A 17811-nucleotide genomic window follows, 5' to 3' on the forward strand; every position below is an offset into this window, starting at 1 on the left:
TCCTCTATGGCCCATCCCTAGTCAAACGGCCAGGTCGAAGCAGTCAATAAAACCTTAAAAAGCTCCATGGAGAAAAGGTTAGAAGAGGCAAAGGGGAAATGGCCCAAGAAGTTGCCTCAAGTCTTGTGGGCTTATAGAACCACATAACGGACTTCAACGGGACATACTCCCTTCTCCCTAGCTTATGGATGCAAGACCATGTTGCCTATTGAGGTTGAAATCCCTACAATATGGTGCCATGCGTACAATTAAGCCTCAAACCAATCTCAGCTCGAAAAAAGTCTAGACCTCATAGAAGAAAGACGAGATGAAGCCCATTTGAAAAATTTTGCATACCCACAACAAGCGACTAGATATTTTAACAAGAAGGTTCGCGATAGAAAATTTGGATTGTGAGACCTGGTGCTAAGGCGTGTATTTTTAGCTACACGAGACCCGTCTACTGGGGTACTTGGACCTAATTGAGAAGGGCCTTACCAGATCGAGTTTATCATTCGACCTGGAGTGTATAAACTGGTGAGGTTAAACGGAGAGTTGGTTTCGCGAGCTTGGAATGGTGAACATCTACGACCATATTATCAATAGTGTAGGAATGATGTTTCCATTGTCACCAAGCAAGTGCTTGATTTTTTTTACTTTTTATCAATAAAGTTCTAAATTTTAATCAAAAGTTGTATTTTCTTTTTAATGTTGTACTTTTTTGCAAACCCTCTTAATTCAATAACCTACGAGCACACTCATAGGATATTAAGGGGGCATAAGTGGTATATGATCATACCATAGGTTTGAAAAAATATATGATATAAAGAAAAAAAATGTCTGGATTGTTAACCCGACATGAAAACAAAATAAGTGTACATGCGAGCTAAAAATGTCTGGATTGTTAACCCGACATGAAAAAAAATAAGTGTACACGCGAGTTAAAAATGTCTGGATTATTAACCCGACTTGAAAAATTAGTGTATGGATTATGAACCAAACACACAAGCTAAGTTAGTTTGGAACTATTGACCCTAATTTTGGTCAACTGACACGGAGTCAAAAATGCTTGATGTAGACAGATATGTTGAACTGAAAATAATGACAAAAACAGTAAAGCACACAAGAATTTATAGCGGTTTGGCCCCAGAATCTAGTAATAACCTATGTCCACTTGAGCTGTTATTGATATAATATTTCAAAGGAGTGATCAAAGAACTAGGGTTCAATGAGTTTCACCAACCTCTGAAGAACAAAACAATATATCGAATGTGATAGCTCTAGCTCACTCGTAAATCTCTAATCTATAGTAATTAGAAAGCCAAAAGTCCTTTCCTTGAGCTATCTTCTTATTATTTATAGGCTCAAGGAAGATTACATGAATTAGTTACAGATATTCTTTCCTAATTAATCGGATATTCAGTAAATCATGAGAGATAATCCCGGATACAACGATGATCTCTATAAGATTATCTTTGAAATATCTGGAATGTACGACCATGCTGGTCGTGATAAAACCCAGCTCCATGCTTGCAATGTCTTACTGGTCGATAGTCGAACAAAATTCTGCCAGGTGTCAGCCACGTGTTAGAAATCACTTGCTGTTGACTGTGTTTTTAGCCAACGACGTGAGAACGTCAATAACGACAAACCTTCAAGAGAATGTAAACGACACAGACAGTTTTATCAAGAAAAGTAAATAACACAAGAGATTTTATAGTGGTTCAGCCCCGATCAGTCGGTAATAGCCTAATCCACTTAGAGTTGAGATTATAGATCTGTACTCAAGATCAGATGGACTGAGCCAACTGAGTTTCTCCAGTACAGATTGCAAAAAATACAAGAATCCTCTCAAATATCAGCCCTTTCTCTCTCTAGAATAGTCAGACCCAAATTTTCTCTCTCTAGAAAGAAGAAGCAGAAAAAATCCCCTCTCTAATCCCATAAGCTCTCTATTTATAGGCTTAGGGTCATACATACGGTATCCCCTAGAATTGGGATATTTTATTATATTTATTACATTTAAATTACAAAAAACATTCAAAATGTAACAAAACCCCCCATTCGTGGGAAGAATGAGAGATTCCCGTGTATCTAGTTGAAGTCGTTTCTGGGAATCTTGACTTAGTCCTCCTCTAGCTAGTTGACCCACCTCTCCTACTGACCACTCATGCAAGTGCTGGTCGGACATGTGCATGGTGGTAGGACATACACTTGTTGGTCGGACGTGCATGGTGGTAGGACATGCACTTCTCTCCTCATCCTTGGGGTCTCCTAGGTCCACTCTCTTGAGTTCTCCTCGGACCAAGGTCTCTTGGGCTCTCCTCCTCGGACCTCATCCTTGGGGTCTCCTTGGATCACTCTCTTGGGGTCTCCTAGGACCACATACTTGGGGTCTCCTAGGACCACTCTCTTGAGTTCTCCTCGGATGCACTCTCCTTAGCTCTCCTAGGATGCGCTCTCCTAGGATGCACTCTCCTTAGCTCTCCTAGAATGCATTCTCCTTAGCCTCCTAGGATGCACTCTCCTTAGGTCTCCTAGGATGCATTCTCCTTAGCCTCCTAGGATGCACTCTTCTTAGCTTTCCTCAGACCAAGGTGCACTTGGCTTGGTTATGACATCTTTCAAGCAGTCCAAATTCTTCGTCAGTCTACCGGGTCACTTTATCACAACTCTGAGGAGTCAATGTATTTATTGACTATTAATGTGTCTTTTACTGACCATGCACTGCCACTTGTCACCTCTATTGCCACGTCATCAATCTCCATTTTTGGGGATAACACTTGCCATGTCATCCGTGCCTGTTTTTTGGATAACAGGAACAAACCAGTAAAACCTAATCGATAGTAAAAAATATGGGAATAAAGATAAACCAGATGCGAACTAAGTCGAATCCAAGGCTGGAAAGTTTTGCAAATAATCCTCGGCCTCGTAACCTCGAGGACATACTCGAGGATGATAAAAAGTGATTAGAAAAGCAAATATAACAAAACTACTAAAATTACATGCCAATTAAGTACTTTCGAGTACATGGTGAAAGTAAGGTTCGCCTTGACAATAACGAAGTCGAAAATGGATACAATAAACTGTGCATGAATGCATTGAAATTCGAGCTTAAATCCAATAGATGTATTTGTGCAAATAAACAAATATAAAAGCAAGTCTTTAATATTAACGTGCTCGAAATATTTCGACCCATAAATGTAAAAGAAAAATATAAAGGCAAAAATCTGAAAGTAAAATCAAATGCATGAAGATTTTCGAGCCAGATGACCATGTGCATAAAGATTAAAATTACTATTTGATGATGATAAAAATAGCTCTGAATCTAGCTATAAATTGTCTTCACCCCATGGGCACATATATATATAAAAAATATACAAAGAGATAGTTACAAAAGTCATAATAGGACGTAGCCCATGGTCTCACCCTCATGGTTTAGACGTCTCCCCGAACCTAGTGTTAGATGCCTTTGATGCCTCCTCAGCTTCGAGTTTGGACTCCTCCTCCTCAAGTCAAGCTTTCCATTTCGCAACAAATTTGTCCCCGAGGTTGGCTAAGAATTTGGTGTCAAGGTCGGGATTGTTCACCCAAATCTGGTACTTCACCATGTCAGCGGCGTGATCCTTATTAGATTTGAACTCCTCCAGAAGGCGAATTTTATCACCTACGATTATCTTGAAGGTCACCTTCTTTCCTCCTCCAACTTGGTATTCAGCTCTCGAAGGTCCTTAACCTCAGAGTCTTTCTCCTTGATCTTGGAACTCTTAGCCTCGACCTCTTTCGAGGTCACCATCATTGTTGATTCGAGTTCAGACACCTTCTGGGCAACCTCCAGCTTCTGCTCACATTTGGACACCTTTAGAATGGTTGCATCCCTTGCCGCCACCTCCTGCTTCGCTGCTTTGAGCTCATCTGCGAGCTTCAACTAGGCATTTTTGGCCTCTTGAGCATGTGCCCTGCTCATGGCCACATCGTTGTTCAACTTTAAGTTATGTTAAAAAAATGAAGCAAATGCCTGTACACAAAAATAAATTCGGGTTATTAAAAGTACAATATAAGTTAGTATAGTGCAAGAATGATAGAGTAAAAATGACTTTCCGAGGATAAAAACTCGCCGCCCTTATCGAAGATGGTGTTGGCATCACAGTAGGAGGTAAGGAAATCCAATTGCGGGGCGCCAAGGCTGCTGAGACTTCAGCCGATGTGGAACAAGACATCCGAGCCCAGATTGACTCTGTGCGACCTACCTGCGTTGTCGAGCACATATTTGTGGACATAAGTTGAGATCGTCCAGAGACGTTCCTGTGTGGGGGCTTGTTTTTTCTGGGCTGCAGGGGCTTGCTGGGCCGATTAGGCAACAGGACGAGGTAGGGTGATGGCAGGCACCATTGGCTCAATCTCATTATTCACTCCAACCACAGAGGTAGGGTCGGCAGCTTGATCCGGGTTTTGAGCTACCGAGGCTGGAGGGGCCACTTCGGTCCTTTTGGGCATCTTTGAGGGGCGACCTCCCCGTTGGGACGCCCGCTGGCGTTTGCTTGCCTTTGGTGCCAGGGGTTAGTTGAGCACATTTTCGAGATCTGAAACCATTTCCCCTAACAAACACAAAAGTCACACTTTAGTGATTGAGCATAGGTTACTAAATAAAGCAAGACTAAGGATAATAGAGATCGAACTGGTACTCTTGACAGAGCTTGAGCTCAGGGACCAGGAAATTCCCCTATCTTTTGAAGATGATGGGGGAGTCCCATCTCTATAGGTGGGAGATAACCTTGCAAGGTCCCTATGTATGTTAGTTTCGTATTGAATGGCAACCCCATCCCAGACATTGTTTAGACTATACATAGTTTGATACTGCCCTAACCATCTATCGAACCTACGAACTCTATGATCTACCCATGACCATACGAAGAAATTATCCCTAGGATCCTTAGAAAGGATCAATACGTCAGGTTTGTGCTTAAGCAAAGAAGGAGACCACATGGAGGAGTTGAGTACAACTTTACCTCCATCACCCGAGCTCGAAGAGGCTTCGTCGTGAGCTTTGTTGCTCGAGGCAGGTCGATCATGTCAACGAGAAACAGGGGCATGGGACAGCAAACTTGAAGATCTCCTCCTAGGGGGAAGTCTATCAGTGGGAAGCGGCATGTGGTCCCACTTCAAATATTTGCAGTACACTGAGCCATCCATAGATTGGCTTTCTTCTAAGAGGCCGCAGGCTTGAAGCCGGTCTTCGTGGAGAAGGTAGGACAAGGATCTCCAACCATAGGGCAGTTAGAGCAAGGCTACTCTATGCTCCCCCATCATTTTTGATGGGGTGGGGCGGTGTTAATTGGCTGTAGGAACAAACAAGTGTGAATATTTTGAACCTAACTACTCAATGGAAAAAGGTACAAGTATGTTGAAATACTTACAGATGCGTTGGAAGGAGTAAATCCTGGAAGGAACGAGGCGTTCCGTACAAAAAAAACAGGAGCTTGAAATTTGGAGGGTGATTTGGCATGTCCTCGAAGATACGTTTCTCCTTAGGGTAGCTCAATAGGTTGTAAAATTCGTCTCTCCCACAAGCACGAGAGGGGTTGCTTTAGAGACAAAAAAGATATAGTATCTCTTAAGTCGAAGGCCCTTCCCACTTCAGCTCGTGGTATAGTGACCTAACGGCTGATAAGAGGGGTAGTAGAGCCCCTGCCCTCATGTGCTGGTGACTCCATGCAGCGAGCTTGAATTTACAATTGGGATTGTCGTCTCTCGGGGAGAAGTAGCTTCGTTCATTCGAAGTTGCAGGCCAGCACATCAGGGAGCCTGAGAGCCTAAGGTCGTGGTATTTCAACAGCTCGGATATTTGGCTGGTAGATGTGATTGACCTCCAATAGTGCTCATCCTCAAAAAATTTCTCTTTCGAGATGGGAATTGAAACGGCTTGGGAGGTGGAAGGACGCATTGAAGGGTATTCCATCAGAGAGAATGAGAGTGCACTAGACTCGAAGGCGACAATGACTTTATGTTTAGGGTCCAACGGAACAGGCCTGATCTCAGGATCGGGATCGGGATCGGGATAAATCGCCACTAGGAGTATTCTTCTCTTTTTCTCATTGACCTCATCTATTTGGCGTCGAAAGTGATCTCGAATATCTTCTTGCTCACACCTTTCTCTATGCCCACATATCAGTCGCTGGTTTCGGGTGAAGGGCGATTCAGAACTTGGAGTTGATGGGAAGTAAGGGATAGCAAGCTCGGGCCCCCACAGATTCTCATAGTACTGCGACATCTAACAAGAAATAAAAGGGTGAGGGCCTAGTATATTAGAAATAATAAGGAAAGCATGATATCGATACCTCAAGCTTGAAAGCACGAGACAACAAGATTGCCTCAATCGAGAATGAAGACTCAAAAAGGCGAGGTTCCCGAACTATTGTAAAGTTCGGGCTTTGAGCGTGTACCCACACGAGAGAATGGGGAGGTGGATACCGGTTTCAAGGAATCCCGTATTTTTAGGAATAAAGCTGACGGTTACCCAAAAAGGTCAAAAAATTGGGATTTGTGCAAAAAAAACCCTAAATCAAAAACCCTTATTTCTTGGATTACACGAAACTCTATCTCTAACCAGAAAAACCCCATTTTTCCATTTTTGCACTAAGGAATTTGGGTTTAAAACCGTGATTATGATTATATTGTGATACCTTGGATCACAAGTTTGCTTAGTATCAAGTAAACAGGATACACGTAAAAGAGAAAAATAGGAGAATAAGGATTAGAAACTTAAACAAAGTTGTTCATGGATATGATGAGATCGTGGACTGAAGTAGCGAAAGAAAGAATGATTTCACGGAGCTGAACATACTGGAATGGCTTTGTTTCTTTGGTTTAGAGAATGTGCAAAGGGAACTCTGGTTTTTCTTTTTTCTTTCTCTGGTTCGAGTTTTCTGAGGTAAAAATGATGAAGATGGGGGAGAGTGTGAATATATATACCTCTGTGGGCATATCAAGGGTCAAACAAATCTGGGTCATTGGTTTAATTTGGAGTCTGATATGATGGATAGGGTGTAAATATGATAATTGTGGCAAAAAGGATATACGAAAAGATGTGGGAAAATACAAAGGATACTCAAGTACCCTGACTGTGCAACCCTTGGCTGACGCGTGTCCATACTCGAGTACAGTGGGTGGCGCGATTTTTGAAAGTGGAAGTTCAAAAGTTTCCTTCTCATAGGATTCGAACCAATAATTTTGAGGAGGCAGAATGTTACACCCAAATTTTGAGAATAGAAATTATGATCTCGAAAGATAGGCTCGTAAAGTGTAAGCTCGAAATAAGCAAGTTTTCCATGTCATTAGCATTTATGTGAATTAGGTTTGACAGTCTTACTCATGTATTAAAATGACGACATTAGAATCAGTAAGCTTGGAACTTCGCATAGTCTCGAAGGTGTTATGAGGTTACAAGTTAAGCTCGAAGCTACAATTACAAGCGTTCAACACTTGTATAAATTTCCTAGTTTATTCTTGTTGGCGATTTAGTATCAGTCAAGAAGGTTCGAGCTTGGGCATTGCGAGCTTGGAGAGGATGATTTATATAACGTTACTTGCTAAGGCCAAGGCAAACCAATGTAGCGAGCTCGTGATGAATGATCGATATCGAAGGTATGTAAGTTATATGTTTGAGGTCGTCGATACTCAAGTGTGAATATGTTTACCCTTTTAAAATCCCTATATCTAGGGGATTTGTTGTAATCTGTTAATAAATCCCGATTGTCATGGGATTTTATGTAATTAAAAGCATTTATTTGTATTTGATTGAAATTTGAATGATAACTTCCCAAAATAAGAGGGAAGATATTCTGTAAACCATACTATAAATAGACTGGAGAAGTAAGGACACTGAATTTAGTACTAGGAATACTCTGCTAAATCTCTTTCTAAGAGCTTTAGGAGAATTCCACCATTAAATAATATCGATTCGTGGACTAGGCAAATTTTAACTGCTGAACCACATAAAATATCGTGTGTTTATTGTTGATTTTTATTATTTTGTGTTTAGTGTTCTCCTTTTCTAAGTTGACAAAAAATGGCATCAACAATAATTCACATGTAAAAAACATGTGTGACTACAACATGTATTATATATATATTAAAAGTTACTATGTAGTATACTAAACATAACTCTTTACTAAATATGGAAACTTGGCATACGATATGTTAACTAATTAGTTTGTAAAATAGACTTTAAGGTTACTAAAATATATCTTAAATAATAAGATACTATAATATAACCTAAAAATAACGAATTGGTATATTAAGATGTCTATGTATAAGTTTTAGAGGTAACCAAAATGTATCTCAAATATTATGATCTTTTAATAAAGTTTTTTAATATAACAAGTAACCAATCATTATACCTTATAAGGATACAATATGGTATTCTAAACTGCTTTAAAGTTATTTAAGAAATATTTCAAGTAACTTTTTTAAAATAGATTCTTTAGTATATTGTTTGGTAACTTTTAAATAGAACAAAATAAGACTTTTTTTTTTTTGTAACTCCCTTAAATTTGTGTCATACCCAAAAATGTAGTTATATATCAAAACGTAACAAATTGGTGTCTTGAATGATTTTAAAAGCAATGGTGATGTAGGTTACATAAAATTAACTATATAGTATACTAAATTGTATCATTTTCTAATAAGTTATTCATGATAACTTGGAATTATAGGAGTAACTTTTAGTACTATATGATAACTAATTAGTGTCGAAAATAAGCTTGAATGTAACATAAAATTATATTAAATAATAACACATGAAAATTATATGAGTGGCTAAAAAAGTAAATTAAAAAATTTCATTTAAAAGTTACTAAGTAGTATACTAAATTATTTTTTATTAATAAGTTATATGGTAACCTATTATACTATATGACAACTCAATAGTTTCTGAAATAACATTGAATTGAATGTTACTAAAATGTATCTTAAATAATAAGATATCATAATATAACTTAAAGATAACTAATTGTTATATTAAGATGTTTACAAATAAATTTTGGAGGTAACCCAAAAGTATTCAAAATAGTATGATCTAATAAAAAAATATATTTAAAAAAGTAATAAATCGGTATCTTATCGATATCATAATCAACCAAAAAGTAATTTTTTACAACCTATAAAAAAAATTGGGAATCAAATTTTTCTATTTTTTTTTCAAAATCTGGTATATGTGTAAATAAGTTATTTTAAGGTATTTTTGGAATTACTTTTTATTTTTCAAATATTTGTGTAAATTTCCCTAAAATAAATGGGGTGTACTTTGAGGGAGCCTGAGCTTTGAGCGGGATGGACTTGTTTTTTTACTTTGTTTTATGATAAAGTGATAGAAGTAATAACCCTTTTTGAGATATTTATTTTATATAGTGATAGGTAAATCTATTACTTCGATTGTTGTATTAAAAAAAATGAAGTAATAGATCTATATGGCGTATTAAATTTAAAAACTGAAGTAGTCATTATTTTCCTTTAGTTTTGATATAATATAGCTCAATATATATATATATATATTCTCTTTATAATCAGTTAAAACCTTTTTTTACATATATTGTGATATGACCCTACGTGCTAACACTCAACATTTCATTCTCCAATACATTGTTGCTCACCCTTCTCAACATATCACAACTCAATCAATGACTCCCCCACATAGCACTACTTTTAGAACCCCACTAGGCCCATCTGTTTTGATTCCATCCCCCATAAATGCTAACACCCCTCAGGAAGCTCCTGTTGTCACCACAACCCGTCCCCTCCTATTTTTCATCCTCCCTGCAACAGGTCTCTAGCTCCAAGTACTGATATTATAGGTATACGGGGTCCATGCACAGTGCCAACAAAAACAAAGGGGTCCTCACCCTCTGGCTCAAAAGTCACCATATTCTTCTTACAGTCTATCAATGCCCCATACTTCTCTAGCCAATCCATACAAAGAATTATGTTGAAATCAGTCATCTCTAACTTCACCAAGTCAACTGACAACTCCCTGCCATCCACTATAACTGGCAGTGACCTCATCCATCTCCTGGATACCACTAACTCTCCAGTAGGCAATACCGTACCAAACCCCACAGAAAAGAACTCACAAGGTCTACACAACCCATCTACAATCCTACTAGCAACAAAGGAGTGCGTAGCACCCGAATCAATAAGAACAGTTTAAAAGGTTCCTGCATTAGAAAGCTGACTTGTAACCACCGAGGGACTAGCCTCAGCCTCTGTCTGGGTCAAAGTGAACACCCAAGCTGGCGTCAAGTTGTCCACTTTCTTTGGCTCCTCCTTTCTGGCTCTCGAGCAATCTTTCTTCAAGTGCCTCGTACTACCACAAACAAAACAAGCCTTCGCCCGACATTCCCCAACATGGTGCCTCCTGCACCTAGGACACTCTACGAATTCCCTCCATGTCTCACCACCACTCTGATAGCCCATTTGTATACCTTGTGGCCTCCTATCTGGCCTTGGAACTGAAATTGTATCTACAGTCTTCCTATTCTGATCACTGGGCCTTTGCCCCTACTAAAACCTGAAAATGGAGGTCCCAGACTCCTAGAATCCCTTCTGGCTGCATTAACACGCCAGATCTTGTTCTCAGCGCTCTCAGCTATAAGCGCCTTCTCCACAGCCTGTGCATAGGTATTCACTCCCGGAACAGTAGTAATGCGAACATCCCGAGCTATCATAGGTTGTAGCCTCTGCAGAAATCTCTCCCTTCTGGTCCCATCAGTGGCCACCAGATCCCGGTCAAACTTTGCCAATCTGTCGAACTTCAGAGTGTTATCCGTCATTGACATGTTACCCTGAAGTAACTTGTTGAAATCCTCAGCCTTCGCAGCCTTAACAGAATCATTGTACTATTTCTCGTTGAACAAAGTTCTGAATTCTTCCCACTCCATGGTGGCAACTACCCTGGTCTGGGATACCACCTCCCAAAACATATAAGTGGTGCAGGCCACTCTCTCACTACCACAGACCCTCATAAAGTCCAGGATAGTGGTTATCATAGTCATCCACTGCTCAGCCTTCAGCGGATCAGAACTACCCTAAAAAATTTGAGGGTGTTGCTTCCTGAATCTCTCATATAGGGTTTCCCACCTATCTCCCCTTGTATGTGGCTGTACAACTACCGGTACCTCAGTTGTACCACTGCTGGTGCCTCTGGCTGTACCATTGCTGGTACCGCAGCCTGTAGGTTCCCTGGAGGAACCTGTTGCTGTCTTAAGAGACGTAACTCTTCTTCCTGCCTCTCTAACCTGGTTTACATGTCAGCAAGCACTTGTTGCCAGTTCTCTGGAGCTGGCAGTGGGGCCTGGCCCTGAACATTCCCTTCAATGACCTGTAACTCTTGGCTAGCCAGTCTCTCTGACCTTCGAGGGTTCATTCTGACACTCTATCCACCCTACAGAGATCAAACCGACCATTAGGTAAGTTATAACTATACCACTTGCCGCTTGACAGTCCAAAATCATCAGATAACATACATATGCAATGCTAATAAGCATGCCATCCCACAATAAATATATTCATTCATAGTGTTAATAAGCACCTCCTGATATCCATCAGCAAATAACAATACACATAGGCATATCCAAGTATTTTTCACAAATCTAACATAGCTAATAAGCATGTTCCTTAAATTCCTGCCAGTAATAACAATGCTAATAAACATTTTCCCCTAGCCTATATAAAATAATAGCGCTAATAAGCGGTTCCCTTTCATCCCCAAGCAGTAACAATGCTAATAAACACCTTCATTAACATTCATGCAACAGTCAAGGGCCAGGCTATAACGCCCTGGGTAGCCAAGACCGCTACACTGTGTACTTATAAAGGTGCAAGACTTGCTAATCAAGTTGTTATTTTAAAAACGTGTCATTAAACATGTAATAGCTAGGGTTAAAAAGGTTTTGGTCTCAAAAGATTCATTTTATATAATTAAACTGTTACGTACACGGGATCCCATAAGAAAACAGAGTTAAAAGTAAGTTTACAGACTCCCAAAGGTACATGAGTAATCACTGGCCAGTCTAAGGCAAAACAGACAGTCTTTGGGTCACGCGTCCTTGCCTAAACCTCAACCGTGGCAACTGAGCAACTGGCTATGTACATTCCACTCGCTGAGCTCTCTAATAAGGGCTGGTCCAACTTGCCCTTGCCTTTACCTGCACCACGTAGCACCCGTGAGCCAAGGCCCAGCAAGAAAACATCATATATAACACAATCAATGATTTCAAACAGTTAAACCATCAAGCATGATTTCTCATCAATTAATTCAGCACATATACTCAGATTCAAGATGCAATCAATGACTCATATCACATAATATCCAGGGCCGATGACTTAGGCCGCACCCTCTGTTTAACCCACTGACTCTGGCCCGCTTAAACCGAGCTCAGTGCATAATAAGCTGTCCTCGGCTACCAATGGCCGAGTCGCGCCCTGTACGCTAGTGAAACCCTTGGCACCCTTAGGCCGTTGGTTCACTAAATAGCTTCCATGGCATAATACCATCATTTCAAGCCTTTATAATAGGGAACCCTTAGTCCCGTCACTATATTCAACCAGGTGCAGTTTTCTTACCTTTAGTTTGTACGGTTATTGAATTACGAGCAACACCCCTCAAGCACAATCCGCTCCTGAGCCTAAGCCTTTATCTCCTAGTCACAACCAAAGCATAGGGTCTCATTAAAACGCAAGTTAAGGTTTCCGATCACAAAAATAACTTATGGGAAAACAAATCCCACCAAGCACGGTGTTGGAATGGTTCCCGAGCTTCCTATGCTCGATCTAAGTCCTTAAAAACCTCAAAAGACCAAGTGGGCAACCAAGGGCTGCGGCCCTTGAAGCTTAGCTGCGGTCCTAGCCTCAAAACAGAATCAAGGTCACCCAAGAAAAGACACGCGCCGCGACCCTTGCATGGGCGCCGCGGCGCTCACCCCTGGCCGAGCCTCCTTGGTTCATTTTTAACCTAGGGCCGCAGCACTCTAGAAAAGAGCCGCGACCCTTCCTTCCGAACCCAGAAAACCCACCATTTCAAGGCTCAAAATCTCAGCCAAAACCACACCTAAGCTCCCTACTTCAACACCCAATGTCACCAAAGCTTACAAACCAACTTAAGCCACACAATTCAACAGAAAATCCAGCCCAACACACACTAGAATCCTCTTTTTAATCTCTGAAACCCAAGAACATGAACACCCAGAGCAAACCAGTCAAGAACCCAAATTCAAACCTCTAATTCATGGAGTAAAGCTTACCCTTATAACAAAACCTTCCCTCTATCCAAAGTCCAGCTGATTCCCAATGATTTCCCAGCTCAATTCCACCTTAAACAACAATTGGACAGCACCTCAATAACCAATTGATACATAAAGTTAAACCTCAGAAAAACACATGGATTAACCCTTACCTTAGTCTTGATTTAGTTCTTGATTAACTTCTGAGCTAAGCCTCCAATTCCCCCACCTCAATTCTCAGAAATTCCAGCTTGAGTCCCTTAAAATTTATGTGTTCCTTTCTTTCCTTGTGTTTCCTTGAGAGAGAGTTAAAGTAAAGCTGATAGGAAGAGTCGGTCTATTTTCCTTCTAAGGGTTTCCTCAAATTTGTCTTATCCACTAAGTTAATTCCCAAGGCTCAGGGTGTCGGAACCGTCACCGAGGGAAAAATGGTAAAATCCCCCAATATTCCCGCCTAGACACCCTAACCTCAAATATATCTCCATATGTTTATTTTCACAATCCTATAGTCCAAATCACTACCAAATACCTAAAGTACCCCTGACTTGTCCAAAGTCACATTTTAAGTCCCGTTGTGACTTTCCCCACTATCTGACCCTAGGATCGTCTCGAGTTGCGCTTTATGAACCTGCCCACATAAGAATGTGGTTCTCACATATATCACATGAATATTTCATATTATCACATAATATCATTAATTATCATATAATCATCATTAATCACATATACACACATAACCGTCAATAATAGTCACTCTAATCCCATTTATGCCCTCCCGGCACACTAATCAAGGCCCTTAAGCCTTATTAACGAATTTGGGGTCGTTACACAAGCCCTATCAGATAATCTCATGCTTCCTAGACAGGCATGCAGATAAGGTATTCATATCATGTTTAGGCATTTAAACATATAAACACATAACAGTTACCGAATCCTGAGTCGAGCTTATCTTTACTGGCGAGTGTACATGCCCAGCCCGTCTTCGAGAACCCTTAAACCTTGGCAGCTCTGATACCAAGTTGTAATGCCCTCCTAATCCAGGACCGTTACACTGTGTACTTAAAATTGTGTCAGACCTGCTAATCAGGTCATTTTGTTAAACACATGTAACTAAGGTTAATGATAAAGGATAGGGTTAAAAAAATTGGTCAAAGAACCATTGACTTTTATTCCAAAAGTTTTATATAACATGGGATCCCAAAATATTACAACTCAACTGTTAAAAAGGATAGATACATATCAAAAGTTACATCAGCTGGCCTAAGCGGCAAAACAGGGCTATAACCCTAGTTCCTCTGAGATAACCTCGGTCGTGATGGTCGAGCAGCCGCACATGTACACGCCACCACCGAGGCTCTCTAACTCATGGCTGGTCAAGCTTTCCCTTTCCCTTACCTGATCCACAAAGCACCTGTGAGCCGAGGCTCAGCAAGAAAACAGAATGTGCAATAACAGAGAATATAACTTAAAGTAATCATTCAATAAAAATCAGTAACATTAATTCATAGACAATATCATATACGTTCAATCACTAGATTAACTTAGGGCCGCTGCCCTACCTAGTTGGCTTTTAAGCCAATTCTCGGGCCTATGCCCTATCTACGTGACCATAGAGTCACCTGGGGCCTCGCCCTTAGCTCTATCTCACTAGCCATAAAGTTAGCCCAACCCCCTTGGTTCACCATCGACGACCTTATAGTCGATCAACGTAATAGTACGTTGCTTGTTTAGGCCAATGCCTCTCGACCAGCGCTCAGCGCACTGTTGTCGTCCTTGACTTATAAGTCAAACCCTGATCCAGGATTACATACCTAACTTATAAGAAGCAGATGTGGATAGGCACATCCCTAAAAATTAATCACATACTCATGCTAATTATATAATCCCATTGGATAACCATTTTCATAATACTAAACATACTCATTTAATGGGGTCACATGCCCTAACCATAGAATTCATGTAACGAATATAAGCACTTAAGCATTTATCAACAAGCATTTAGAACAATAGTCTAACATAACTAATCCTAGGGCCCAAGCCGTGATCATATTAATAAATAAAAAACGGCCAAGCCCTAATCACGTACAACACGTTCTGGGTGCAGTTTTCTTACCTTAGGTCCAAGCAAGCGCAAATAAGAACGACCCTCGAGCACGATCCTGGTTCCGAGACCTTAGCGATACCCTAAGTCACAAACATAAAATAGGATTCTAGAAATATCGAGCGATCAAAGGCTTCCGGGCCAAGTCCTAGCCTCCAGGGCCTCGGGTTCCACCAAACTGGGTAATGGAAACAATCCCAAGCCCCTAAGGTTAAGTTCTCGCGCTCAAAATCTTCTTAGGGTCCAAAGACCCCGTAAGAGCTGCGGCCCCCTAGTCAAAGTCCTAAGCTTTATTAGGTTATTTTGGGACGTTACCAACAATGGGTCATTAGACACTGTTTACTACTCTTTCTCACCTTACTTTTGTGATAGGTGTGAAGAGTACAAGGGAAGAAACTCAAAATACAACATACACTTAAAAAGACATAAACTTAAAAGAAAATACAAGTAAACACAATCAAAATACAATATCATCAAAAGAAAACAACTTGGTCATAAAGTGGTGACACAGGCAATGAAGATGTTTAGACCAATTAGTAACTCCGAAAATGAGACAAGCTCAGTCGAGCTCAATAACGTCCTCAACATTACATTCACGGAGGAAGTCTGTAGCTGCCTCAACGAAAGCTTCAACCCATTTTACCAGTTCTTTTTCTTGAGTTTGGAATTGTCCCTGCTGAAACAACAACGATGTTAGCTCAAAGATCCTCTTACGAGCCTCGCCCAGAAGATCAATGCATCTTTTATTTGATTTGCGCTTAGAACTCAGAGTACTCTCTAATATTACGCAATGAGAACATGCATTACTCGAGCCAGAGCTAAGTCTCCTAGACCACGAGGTGGACTGAGGAGTTTTTTTGCGAATGGAAGTCGGGCTTCCGTTGGTCACATCTGGGCTACTAATCTTCATTGGAGAGCCCTGGGTTTGGAACAATATTTTTGAAAAGGAATTTTTCTTTGTCATTTTTGACACTGGGTTTTCTTTAGGGTTTCTTTTTACTAAGTATCTGAAAAGTTGAGAAAATTACTCTCTGGACACATATATTTATACTCAATTAAACACATTGCATAGGAGTCGTAGCAAATTTCAAGCATGGCATTAATATATATTTAGATATGAAGTACACTTCTTACCTAGAAGCAAGAAGTTTGTATGCTTTCCCAAGATTTTAGCAGTCTTTTTTTCTGCTTTTCCAAGATAAAAAAAATTGTGTAGTCTTGTCAAGGTGGTACTATATTCTTATTTTAGTATTGAAAAGGGCTACCTTTTTTTACTATGTTAGGTGTTTATAGGGTTTATACTTAGCAAGGTACATTTTGTCAGATCCTATTCATATAAATGACTACTTTTTTAATTATAATTGATTCAATTTATTAATATTATTTAAGGTGTAAAGTGGTTTAGGTCATAGCGTTTATAATTACAAGTTGTAACTGTTAGAAAAATGGCACCTTTATTGTGTATAACACAATGGTTATGAGTGCTTTATGTGTGTACTTGTTTAATAAATTATTTTTTTGTCTATGTCTTGCAGTGCACTTCTTTGATTAGAGTCTGTTTCCCTTTTTTTAAATTGTTACAATAAATTGTTTAATACCCCTATTACTACTTTCACTTAAACGTAAATTGGAAACTCGCATAATGCAATTTAATTTCACCATTCTACCAATAAGACATGTAATTTAATATAAAAAAATGGCCAGTAGTAACACTCCTTACCATTAGAAAGACATATTTGTCAACTTTTTCTTTAAGATAATAGAATTCTTTAATATGTCTACAAACAAATTAACTAGCAAAATATATATAGTACAACATTTTGTATATATTCTTTTAACTAGCACCATATTTTTAATTCAAAAAATATAAATGTTAATCTATTTTGTAAGCATAAATATATATGACCTCAAATGGAAGCAAGGAGGAATATATAATGAGAAACATTGAATGAACCCCTCTATTTATAGGTAATAGTTTTATAGTGCGTTGACTACTTTGACCGTAGGCACTCATAGCGAGCACTAGAACACTACGACCTCTACTACATTTGGAATTGGTCAGTAACCTCCGGACACATTCTTCCGGTCCGAAATACCCCCAAGCTAGTGGGAATATTTGGGTATATTTGGCATATATGTGATGTATGTGTGGTGCATCAATATTATTTGGTTATGTTATGATTACTCAGCACGAGACGATCCTAGGAAGCAAGCTAGTGGGAAAGTCACAACGGGATTCATACTTGACTCGGAGTGAGATATACCAGACACGAGATACAGCTGTGATGGACTGGAAAGAATTTAGGCAGCTGTTTAATGAAATATATTACTGTGATTCTACCAAGACTGCTAAGATGAATGAGTTTCTGAACCTGGTTTAGGGCAATGGAACAGTAATCGAGTATGTTAGTATATTCGATGGGTTGAATAAGTTTGCTTTTGATATGGTACCCATGG

The sequence above is a fragment of the Humulus lupulus genome, chromosome 1 (genome assembly GCF_963169125.1).
Source record: "Humulus lupulus chromosome 1, drHumLupu1.1, whole genome shotgun sequence".
Lineage (NCBI taxonomy): Eukaryota > Viridiplantae > Streptophyta > Magnoliopsida > Rosales > Cannabaceae > Humulus > Humulus lupulus.